Below are 12,067 nucleotides of genomic sequence, written 5' to 3'. Positions count from 1 at the left end.
TTAATAATTAATTTTTATCAGTTAACAAAATGTAAAGTGAATCGACAGAAGAGAAATCTAAATCAAGGTAATACAGTATTTAGTGTGACCACCTTTTGACTTCAGAAAAACATCAATTCTTCTAGGTACACTTGCACACAGTTTTTGAAGGAACTCGTAAGGGAGGTTGTTCAAGCATCATGAAGAACTAACCCGATATCTTCAGTGGATGTAGGCTTGCTCAAATTCTTCTGTCTCTTCGTGTAATCACAGACAGACTTGATGATGTTGAGATCAGGGCTTTGTGGGGGCCATATCATCACTTCCAGGACTCCTTGTTCTTCTTTAAGCTGAAGATAGTTCTTAATTACATTGGCTGTATGTTTGGGGTTGTCGTCCTGCTGCAGAATGAATTTGGAGCCAATCAGATGCCTCCCTGATGGTATTGCATGATGGATAAGTACTTGCCACTGCAGTATCTACTCCCACTACCATACATCATAATATACACACAGCAACTCACTATTATAATCCGGAGCTGCTCTCATCACACTGGTTTCTTGGATTCTCACAGGATAGGCGGCTCTTCTGTCTAACATGGCTGGTCTGTGAAAGCCTCCTTGAGGCATGCTTCCAGATGGCCAATCAGCTGACTGCATGGCCAAGAGCAGGGCGGGACTGCAGAGAATTGGCCAATGCCCTGAGCCAATCTTTGGTTGAAAATGCTGCTGAAGACTGTGGGGCCAGGCTACAGAGGATGAGATTTATGAATATTAATCCACCTCAATGCAGCTAGGATCTCGCCAGTGATGCCACAAAAATCCATGTGCTCTAGGCTGCAGCCTGATCATACTAATGGCTATTCAGGCAATGAACATTCAGGCAGTTAATCAGGCAGTAAGTCCCAGATTTATCAAGCCTTGGAGAGTGATAGATTGCACAGTGATAAAGTACCAACCAATCAGCTCCTGTCTTTTTTCAAACACAGCCTGTGACATGGCAGTTAGGAGCTGCTTGGTTAGTACTTTATCACTGTGCAATTTATCACTTTCCAAGACTTGATAAATCTGGGCCTTAATCTGGTGGCAGTTCATGGAATGTTAATGGGTGTGCACCTTGAACTGCGCCAGTAGATGTGCACTGAACACCTAAAGAAGCGTCGCCATTCTGCTCTTACTGCTGTTCATAAATGACACTTAGGGGCTGACTGAATTGCTCATGAGGTGTTTTGCATCTGCGCTAACGATAAGGAATTGTACGCTCATTTGTGCTCCGTGGGCTGCGAGCAGTAATACATGAGAGACAAATGTTGCAAAGCTGTTTAGGCAACACCTCATGTGTAATTCACACTGCCAAAATCTCTAAGTGGGATCCACACACAGGTACAAAACAGCTAATTTACTAACATTTCAGTTAGGTGCGGATTTTTCACTAAGCCGTATTGTGCTTCCCTACTACTAAATTCTGTAAGAGCGTATTGTGTGTACAGCAGTGATTGGGCAGAGCAATGTACACACCAGCGGAATTGTATTTCACCCAATCACATGTCCAGTGTCATAACCAGCAGTGTGGTTTATTTATAAGTGAAGGTACAGCTGTACTCACGGTTACACTGCTTGAGGCCACTGGCGTGCGCAGCACATTTTATTAGGGGGTGCACCGTTGGAGGGGTGTGTCTAGCACCATCTATTGATGGTCAACGCAATATAAAATATCCACCCTTGTACTAATCCTAATAAAGCAGATACGTTGTCAGATGTGCACCAAACAAACACCCCTGATGGCACTCACTGCAATTACACTGCTCCTCCTCAGCCTGGTCTGGCTCCCCCTCTCTTTCCCCTGCAAGCTGCAGCAGCTTACTTACAAGTCAGTCACTCACTGACAGTCGCAGACTAGTATTGCCGCTGCTGGAAAAACGAGTGACGTGTCAATGTTGCAGCCGACTGCCTGCCAGTATTGAATTTGTCTTCCTAAGAGGAACGCTGGCTGCATGCTGCTCCTTATCAGTGGCTGGCGTTGGCATAGCATAGAAGGAGAGAGGTGGGCATGTGGCGGGTGTGACGGGTGAGCATGTGAGCAGCATGACGTAATAACGTCACATCGCACTGTTTTTGTACATGGAGGTGGAGCTGGGAATTTGAAAGCCGGTGTCAGTGGCATCCTTGATTAACCCAGGCGTCCGGTCGGTAATGCAGTCCTGACAGGGTGCAGCGCAGAGGGGACAGTAATCAGCCTGCTCGGCGATCGCTGCATCAGGTATGTGAGATCGGGGTGCCAGACATTAGGGGGTGCCTGTGCGCACCAGGCACCCCCCCTGTGCACACCTATGCTTGAGGCATGAAGCAGAGTGGGATTCTGACAGCTCACAAGTCCTCTGGAGTCAGCAGTTCCTGGATGGAACAGCAGTATCATTGGGTAAAAGCAGCAGGTCTCTTGGAGCTCTGAGGGAGACATCCGTCTTCTACAATATCACTCTACACAGGTACAAGATGGCACAACGCATGTGCAGTAGTAACAGAGGTGGCCATCTTGGTAAGGGAATAAAGCATCATCTCCGGAGGAGCCAGATTGAAGAGTGCACAGTAGCGCTCTCCCATTCTAATACATATGAGAGGTGGCATGTGTACATCACAAAATGGACCTGGTTCCACCATAAATGCGGGAATGGCTACACACTAACAATGCTTGGACACTAGTGCAGGTGCCATGCAGTGCTACAGCAACATTCGGGCAGTTGGTATAAATCAGAACTGTCCCTGCTGCTCATTGCTCTGGTTCAGTGATAACTTTACACCTACTGTAAACTTTACATTTACTTTATTGGTTTGCAGCATCTTCATAATCAGTTTCTTACTTCACCTCCCTCCGCCATTTAATGACTAATTGCTTTGAAGTATTGTGTATTAAAGTATAAGTATATTATACTAGAAAAAAAAAGTATATTATACTAGAAAAAAGTGAGTATATTATACTAAAAACAAAAACAAAAAATGATTATATATTAGAAAAAAGTGAGTATAATACAGGTTGAGTAACCCATATCCAAATATTCCGAAATACGGAATATTCCGAAATACGGACTTATTTGAGTGAGAGTGAGATAGTGAAACCTTTGTTTTCTGATGGCTCAGTGTACACAAACTTTGTTTAATACACAAAATTATTAAAAATATTGTATTAAATGACTTTCAGGATGTGTGTATAAGGTTTATATGAAACATAAATGAATTGTGTGAATGTACACAAACTTTGTTTAATACACAAAGTTATTAAAAATATTGTATCAAATGACCTTCAGGCTGTGTGTATAAAGTGTACATGAAACAAAAATGCATTCTGTGCTTAGACTTAGGTCCCATCACCATGATATCTCATTATGGTATGCAATTATTCCAAAATACGGAAAAATCCCATATCCAAAATACTTCCGGTCCCAAGCATTTTGGATATGGGATACTCAACCTGTACTAGAAAAAAAGTGAGTATATTATACTAGAATAAAACAGTATGAGTATATTGTACTAGAATAAAACAGTATGAGTATATTATACTAGAATAAAACAGTATGAGTATATTATACTAGAAAACAGGAAACTAAATTGCGATTTGTGTTTTTGTATGGTCCATTGTGTGTTTGTCTAGTGATTGTTGTGTAATATTCGGGAGCAATCTGGGGACAGTGCGTAATGTCAGTCCATGCCCCCATTATAAATGGTATCCGGTCTTTATGTCGACCACACTTAGGTCGACCACTATTGGTCAACATGCATTAGGTAGACATATTCTATGGGTCAACATGGTCACTAGGTCGACATGTACTAGGTCGACGTGGAAAAAGGTCGACATGAGTTTTTCACCTTTTTCCCCATTTTTTTAACTTTTTCATACTTTACGATCCACGTGGACTACGATTGGGAATAGTAACCTTGCCCGAAACATGGCGAGCTATGCGAGGGGACACGGTGCACTAAATCGGGTTCCCGGCTACTTTATGAAGAAAACTACACCTATGTTTTTTTTTAAACTCATGCCGACCTTTTTAAATGTCGACCCACTGTGTCGAACTAGTCACTGACGACCAATAGTGGTCGACCTAATGACTGTCGACCTAAGTGTGGTCGACCCTATGATCCACACCCTTATAAAGTACAAGTGAAATTAATTTAATTGCAAAGCTTAGCAGCCCTGCTTTCTAACGTTACTCCTGTTACCCTAGGCATTCTCATACCGTGCTGACTCCATGCCACTCTCATTCATTTTATATCAAACCAGTTAGTTATCTCTGTCTACTGTTGTAAATATACAATCTACAAACATATATAATTATTTTACATTTAAATCATTTAGACAAGAAAAACATTTTTATTTTATTTTTTATTTTAGATTGAAAACTAAATTGCTGTTTCTGGGCCACGCTATTTGTCAGCTACTGTGAAGTAAAAAGATATAGATTTGAAATACTTGGTTTAACAAACATGTTTTCGCAGTATACCAGGAAGAGCTGACAGCTGTTGCTGAATATTTTTACTATTTTAAGAAATGAACAGGTTGAATTGTTGAGCACATAACTGTTCTCAGCACATTGCTATTGGCACTGCAACTTAACTTTATGTAATACCTTTTGTCTTTAATAGAATTTGTTTATGTAACTTTTAAAAAGTCAGAATACTGTACATATGTGTGCGTGTGCAGTGGCGTCACTAGGGGATACTGGGTGACCACTATCCGACGGGGTGACACCAAAATGACGGAAGCGGGGAGTGGGCGCTGCACAATAGCGTCACTTCACAGCGCTCAGCTCCCGGTCACTGAGGCTCTGCCCACCTGGTCCACTGCAGTGATGGAATGCCCGCCACAATAGATGATTTGTGTGTGGAATGCCAGTCTTTCATTGGCTCCCTTTCTCTTGTTCTGGGTGGTCTCTGTTTTACGGTGGGTGAGAAAAAGATATCCTGGAGGTCTGAGGGAGGACAGAATAGAGGATGGACTCAGTGAGCCTGGAGCCGCAAAGCACTCTGGGGCAGATGTATTAACCTGGAGAAGGCATAAGGAAGTGATAAACCAGTGATATGTGCAAGGTGATAAAGGCACCAGCCAATCAGATCCTAACTAGAGATGAGCGGGTTCGGTTCCTCGGAATCCGAACCCGCCCGAACTTCAGGTTTTTTTACACGGGTCCGAGCGACTCGGATCTTCCCGCCTTGCTCGGTTAACCCGAGCGCGCCCGAACGTCATCATCCCGCTGTCGGATTCTCGCGAGGCTCGGATTCTATCGCGAGACTCGGATTCTATATAAGGAGCCGCGCGTCGCCGCCATTTTCACACGTGCATTGAGATTGATAGGGAGAGGACGTGGCTGGCGTCCTCTCCGTTTAGAGTGACTAGAGTACTAGAGATAGACACAAATTTTGGGGAGCATATAGCAGGAGTACTACTTGCTGCTGATAGTGTGACCAGTGACCAGTGCCACCAGTTTAATTAATCCGTTCTCTGCCTGAAAAAAAACGATACACAGTGTGACACAGTCACACATACCATATCTGTGCTCAGCCCAGTGTGCTGCATCATATACTGTATATCATTATCTGACTGCTGAGTGCTCACTGCTCACACAGCTTAATTGTGGGGGAGACTGGGGAGCAGTTATAGCAGGAGTACATTTAAGTACAGTGCACACTTTTGCTGCCAGAGTGCCACTGCCAGTGTGACTGACCAGTGACCACTGACCACCAGTATTGTGATTGTCTGCTGACCACCAGTATATTGTGATTGTCTGCCTGAAAAAGTTAAACACTCGTCGTGTGGTGTTTTTATAAACGCATTCTGCAGACAGTGTCCAGCAGGTCCGTCATTACATAATATATACCTGTCCGGCTGCAGTACTAGTGTGATATATATATATATTTTAATTTTATCTCATTATCATCCAGTCTATATTAGCAGCAGACACAGTACGGTAGTCCACGGCTGTAGCTACCTCTGTGTCGGCAGTCGCTCGTCCATCCATAATTGTATACCACCTACCCGTGGTTTTTTTTTTTCTATCTTCTTGGTACTAGTAGCTTACTTTAGGAGTCTGCAGTGCTGACAGACAGTGTCCAGCAGGTCCGTCATTACATAATATATACCTGTCCGGCTGCAGTACTAGTGTGATATATATATATATATATATATATATTTTAATTTTATCTCATTATCATCCAGTCTATATTAGCAGCAGACACAGTACGGTAGTCCACGGCTGTAGCTACCTCTGTGTCGGCAGTCGCTCGTCCATCCATAATTGTATACCACCTACCTGTGGTTTTTTTTTTCTGTCTTCTTGATACTAGTAGCTTACTTTAGGAGTCTGCAGTGCTGACAGACAGTGTCCAGCAGGTCCGTCATTACATAATATATACCTGTCCGGCTGCAGTACTAGTGTGATATATATATATATATTTTAATTTTATCTCATTATCATCCAGTCTATATTAGCAGCAGACACAGTACGGTAGTCCACGGCTGTAGCTACCTCTGTGTCGGCAGTCGCTCGTCCATCCATAATTGTATACCACCTACCCGTGTTTTTTTTTTTTTTCTATCTTCTTGATACTAGTAGCTTACTTTAGGAGTCCGCAGTGCTGACAGACAGTGTCCAGCAGGTCCGTCATTACATAATATATACCTGTCCGGCTGCAGTACTAGTGTGATATATATATATATATTAATTTTATCTCATTATCATCCAGTCTATATTAGCAGCAGACACAGTACGGTAGTCCACGGCTGTAGCTACCTCTGTGTCGGCAGTCGCTCGTCCATCCATAATTGTATACCACCTACCCGTGGTTTTTTTTTTTTCTATCTTCTTGATACTAGTAGCTTACTTTAGGAGTCTGCAGTGCTGACAGTGTCCAGCAGGTCCGTCATTACATAATATATACCTGTCCGGCTGCAGTACTAGTGTGATATATATATATTTTAATTTTATCTCATTATCATCCAGTCTATATTAGCAGCAGACACAGTACGGTAGTCCACGGCTGTAGCTACCTCTGTGTCGGCAGTCGCTCGTCCATCCATAATTGTATACCACCTACCCGTGGTTTTTTTTTTTCTATCTTCTTGATACTAGTAGCTTACTTTAGGAGTCTGCAGTGCTGACAGACAGTGTCCAGCAGGTCCGTCATTACATAATATATACCTGTCCGGCTGCAGTACTAGTGTGATATATATATATATTTTAATTTTATCTCATTATCATCCAGTCTATATTAGCAGCAGACACAGTACGGTAGTCCACGGCTGTAGCTACCTCTGTGTCGGCAGTCGCTCGTCATCCATAAGTATACTAGTATCCATCCATCTCCATTGTTTACCTGAGGTGCCTTTTAGTTGTGCCTATTAAAATATGCGTCATGTGCTGTTTAGGGAGTGTTTTTTGGAAGGGCCATCCTGCGTGACACTGCAGTGCCACTCCTAGATGGGCCAGGTGTTTGTGTCGGCCACTAGGGTCGCTTATCTTACTCACACAGCTACCTCATTGCGCCTCTTTTTTTCTTTGCGTCATGTGCTCTTTGGGGAGTGTTTTTTGGAAGGGCCATCCTGCGTGACACTGCAGTGCCACTCCTAGATGGGCCAGGTGTTTGTGTCGGCCATTAGGGTCGCTTACCTTACTCACACAGCTACCTCATTGCGCCTCTTTTTTTCTTTGCGTCATGTGCTGTTTGGGGAGTGTTTTTTGGAAGGGCCATCCTGCGTGACACTGCAGTGCCACTCCTAGATGGGCCAGGTGTTTGTGTCGGCCACTAGGGTCGCTTACCTTACTCACACAGCTACCTCATTGCGCCTCTTTTTTTCTTTGCGTCATGTGCTGTTTGGGGAGTGTTTTTTGGAAGGGCCATCCTGCGTGACACTGCAGTGCCACTCCTAGATGGGCCAGGTGTTTGTGTCGGCCACTAGGGTCGCTTATCTTACTCACACAGCTACCTCATTGCGCCTCTTTTTTTCTTTGCGTCATGTGCTGTTTGGGGAGTGTTTTTTTTGGAAGGGCCATCCTGCGTGACACTGCAGTGCCACTCCTAGATGGGCCAGGTGTTTGTGTCGGCCACTAGGGTCGCTTAGCTTAGTCATCCAGCGACCTCGGTGCAAATTTTAGGACTAAAAATAATATTGTGAGGTGTGAGGTGTTCAGAATAGACTGAAAATGAGTGGAAATTATGGTTTTTTAGGTTAATAATACTTTGGGATCAAAATGACCCCCAAATTCTATGATTTAAGCTGTTTTTTAGTGTTTTTTGAAAAAAACACCCGAATCCAAAACACACCCGAATCCGACAAAAAAAATTCGGTGAGGTTTTGCCAAAACGCGGTCGAACCCAAAACACGGCCGCGGAACCGAACACAAAACCAAAACACAAAACCCGAAAAATTTCAAGTGCACATCTCTAATCCTAACTGTTAATTTACATAATGGAGCTGATTGGCTGGTGCCTTTATCACCTTGCACATATCACTGGTTTATCACTTCCTTATGCCTTCTCCAGGTTAATACATCTGCCCCTCTATTTGTTGTACTCACCGCCTAACTGGGGGATACTCGTTATAGGATAAATGTAACTGGGGGGATAGGGGGTACTGGCTATAGGATAAATGTAACTGGGTGGGAGAGAGGGTTCTGGCTAAAGAATAAATGTACCTGGGAGGTGGAAATGGGTTTCTGCTCATAGAATAAATGTAACAGGGCAGGGGGCACTGGTTTCAGGATAAATGTAACTGGGGAGGGGGCACTGGCTATAGAATAAATATAATTGGAGGATGGGGGGGCACTGGCTATAGGATAAATGTAACTGGCGGGAGAGGGTGCATTTGCTATGGAATAAATGCGTATGATATTGTAATTTAAAGTTATAATTTTTATTTTGCTAGTTGTTTATGTCACCACTACTGCCATTATATTTAGGTATACATGGGAATTACGACTTCCGAATAACATTACTACAAAAACCATTACTTAGGATTCTGTATGGTCCGATATGCAGGGCTGTTTCTAGCCAATTTGGCTCCCAGTGCGAGATTTAAAAATGCGCCCCCCCCCATTGACATTAAAAAAAAATGCGCCCCCCCTCGTAGATATAAAAAGAAAAAGCGTGCACGTTCCCGACAAGGGAGCGTGGCCACATTAAAAAGGGCGTGGTCTCATAAAAATGATCTCATCATCACGGCCACCACAGGAAAGGAAAAAAAAAGTCCCCATTTTACACAGTACGGCAGGCAAGAGTCCCCATTTTACACATTACAGCAGGCACGTGTCCCCATTTTACACATTGCAGCAGGCAAGTGTTCCCATTTTAAACATTACGCAGGCAAGAGTCCCCATTTTACACATTACGGCAGGCAAGAGTCTCCATTTTATACAGTACGGCAGGCAAGAGTCCCCATTTTACACAATACGGCAAGCAAGTGTCCCCATTTTACACATTACAGCAGGCAAGTGTCAAGTGGGGAGGGAAGGAAGGGAGGGGGGGGGGGAGACTACTTACATTTGAACAGGTTCTTCCCACTCTTCGGGCCGCCTCTCCTTCCTCGCGCCGGCAGCCTCCTCCTTCTAGCTTGGCTCCCCCTCCTCTTGTCATCAGTACTCCTGCTCTGGGGGCGGAGTTTCGTGGAATGACGCGATTACGTTGTGACGTCACGACGCAACCGTGTCATTCCGTGTAACTCCGCCCCTGAGCAGGAGTACTCGGGAAGAGGGAGGAGGGGGAAACAAGGACCCGCAAAGTGGAGAGAAGACGGCACTGCCGATATGGGAAGAGGTCCATTGAGGAGATGACACCATGAGTTACCGCTCTGGATGACACCAACCTTAGTGACGCCTGTGTGTGTGTGTGTGTGTGCGTTGCCGTTTTTCTAATCGGTACAATGTGTGCAGTGCAAATGGGCCCCTGGGTCCAGGGGGACCCACACACTCGTAGACACACTAACCGGGTGAAGGTATACCATGTAAGCGGCACTGCTACTACTGTGTGATGTACCATGTAAGCGGCACTGCTACTACTGTGTGATGTAACATGTAAGGGGCACTACTACTACTACTACTGTGTGATGTACCATGTAAGCGGCACTGCTACTACTGTGTGATGTACCATGTAAGCGGCACTGCTACTACTGTGTGATGTACCATGTAAGCGGCACTGCTACTACTGTGTGATGTACCATGTAAGGGGCACTACTACTACTACTGTGTGATGTACCATGTAAGCGGCACTGCTACTACTGTGTGATATACCATGTAAGGGGCACTGCTACTACTGTGTGATGTACCATGTAAGGGGCACTACTACTACTGTGTGATGTACCATGTAAGGGGCACTACTACTTCTGTGTGATGTACCATGTAAGCGGCACTGCTACTACTGTGTGATGTACCATGTAAGGGGCACTACTACTACTGTGTGATGTACCATGTAAGCGCCACTGCTACTACTGTGTGATGTACCATGTAAGGGGCACTACTACTACTGTGTGATGTACCATGTAAGCGGCACTGCTACTACTGTGTGATGTACCATGTAAGGGGCACTACTACTACTACTGTGTGATGTACCATGGAAGGGGCACTACTACTACTGTGTGATGTACCATGGAAGGGGCACTACTACTACTGTGTGATGTACCATGTAAGGGGCACTATTACTACTGTGTGATGTACCATGTAAGGGGCACTACTACTACTGTGTGATGTACCATGTAAGGGGCACTACTATTACTGTGTGATGTACCATGTAAGGGGCACTACTACTACTGTGTGATGTACCATGTAAGGGGCACTACTACTACTGTGTGATGTACCATGTAAGGGGCACTACTATTACTGTGTGATGTACCATGTAAGGGGCACTGCTACTACTGTGTGATGTACCATGTAAGGGGCACTACTACTACTACTACTGTGTGATGTACCATGTAAGGGGCACTACTATTACTGTGTGATGTACCATGTAAGGGGCACTGCTATTACTGTGTGATGTACCATGTAAGGGGCACTACTACTGTGTGATGTACCATGTAAGCGGCACTACTACTACTGTGTGATGTACCATGTAAGGGGCACTACTACTACTGTGTGATGTACCATGTAAGGGGCACTACTACTACTACTGTGTGATGTACCATGTAAGGGGCACTGCTACTACTGTGTGATGTACCATGTAAGGGGCACTACTACTACTGTGTGATGTACCATGTAAGGGGCACTGCTACTACTGTGTGATGTACCATGTAAGGGGCACTACTGCTACTACTGTGTGATGTACCATGTAAGGGGCACTGCTACTACTGTGTGATGTACCATGTAAGGGGCACTACTACTACTGTGTGATGTACCATGTAAGGGGCACTACTGCTACTACTGTGTGATGTACCATGTAAGGGGCACTGCTACTACTGTGTGATGTACCATGTAAGGGGCACTACTACTACTGTGTGATGTACCATGTAAGGGGCACTGCTACTACTGTGTGATGTACCATGTAAGGGGCACTACTGCTACTACTGTGTGATGTACCATGTAAGGGGCACTGCTACTACTGTGTGATGTACCATGTAAGGGGCACTACTACTACTGTGTGATGTACCATGTAAGGGGCACTGCTACTACTGTGTGATGTACCATGTAAGGGGCACTACTACTACTGTGTGATGTACCATGTAAGGGGCACTACTATTACTGTGTGATGTACCATGTAAGGGGCACTACTACTATTGTGTGATGTACCATGTAAGGGGCACTACTACTACTGTGTGATGTACCATGTAAGGGGCACTACTACTACTGTGTGATGTACCATGTAAGGGGCACTACTACTACTGTGTGATGTACCATGTAAGGGGCACTACTACTACTGTGTGATGTACCATGTAAGGGGCACTGCTACTACTGTGTGATGTACCATGTAAGGGGCACTGCTACTACTGTGTGATGTACCATGTAAGCGGCACTGCTACTACTGTGTGGTGTAATGTGTAAAGACACTACTACTTCAGTGTTGGGTACCATGTAAGGGGCACTGCTACTACTGTGTGATGTACCATGTAAGCGGCA

At 44.6% G+C, this 12,067-nt stretch overlaps 1 long non-coding RNA gene across 1 annotated transcript in view; it reads right to left on the bottom strand.

Moving 5' to 3' along the window:
- Positions 1 to 4,397: 4,397 nt before the first annotated feature.
- Positions 4,398 to 12,067, bottom strand: part of LOC134928812 (uncharacterized) — a 117,978-nt gene continuing 110,308 nt past the window's right edge. The window contains exon 3 of the long non-coding RNA XR_010178028.1: positions 4,398 to 4,942. This is a non-coding gene — a long non-coding RNA (uncharacterized LOC134928812). The remainder of the gene's footprint in view (positions 4,943 to 12,067) is intronic.

Source organism: Pseudophryne corroboree, chromosome 5 (genome assembly GCF_028390025.1).
Source record: "Pseudophryne corroboree isolate aPseCor3 chromosome 5, aPseCor3.hap2, whole genome shotgun sequence".
NCBI classification, from domain to species: domain Eukaryota; kingdom Metazoa; phylum Chordata; class Amphibia; order Anura; family Myobatrachidae; genus Pseudophryne; species Pseudophryne corroboree.
Note: the sequence above shows the minus strand (reverse complement) of the source record. Positions and strands in the feature narration are given on the sequence as shown.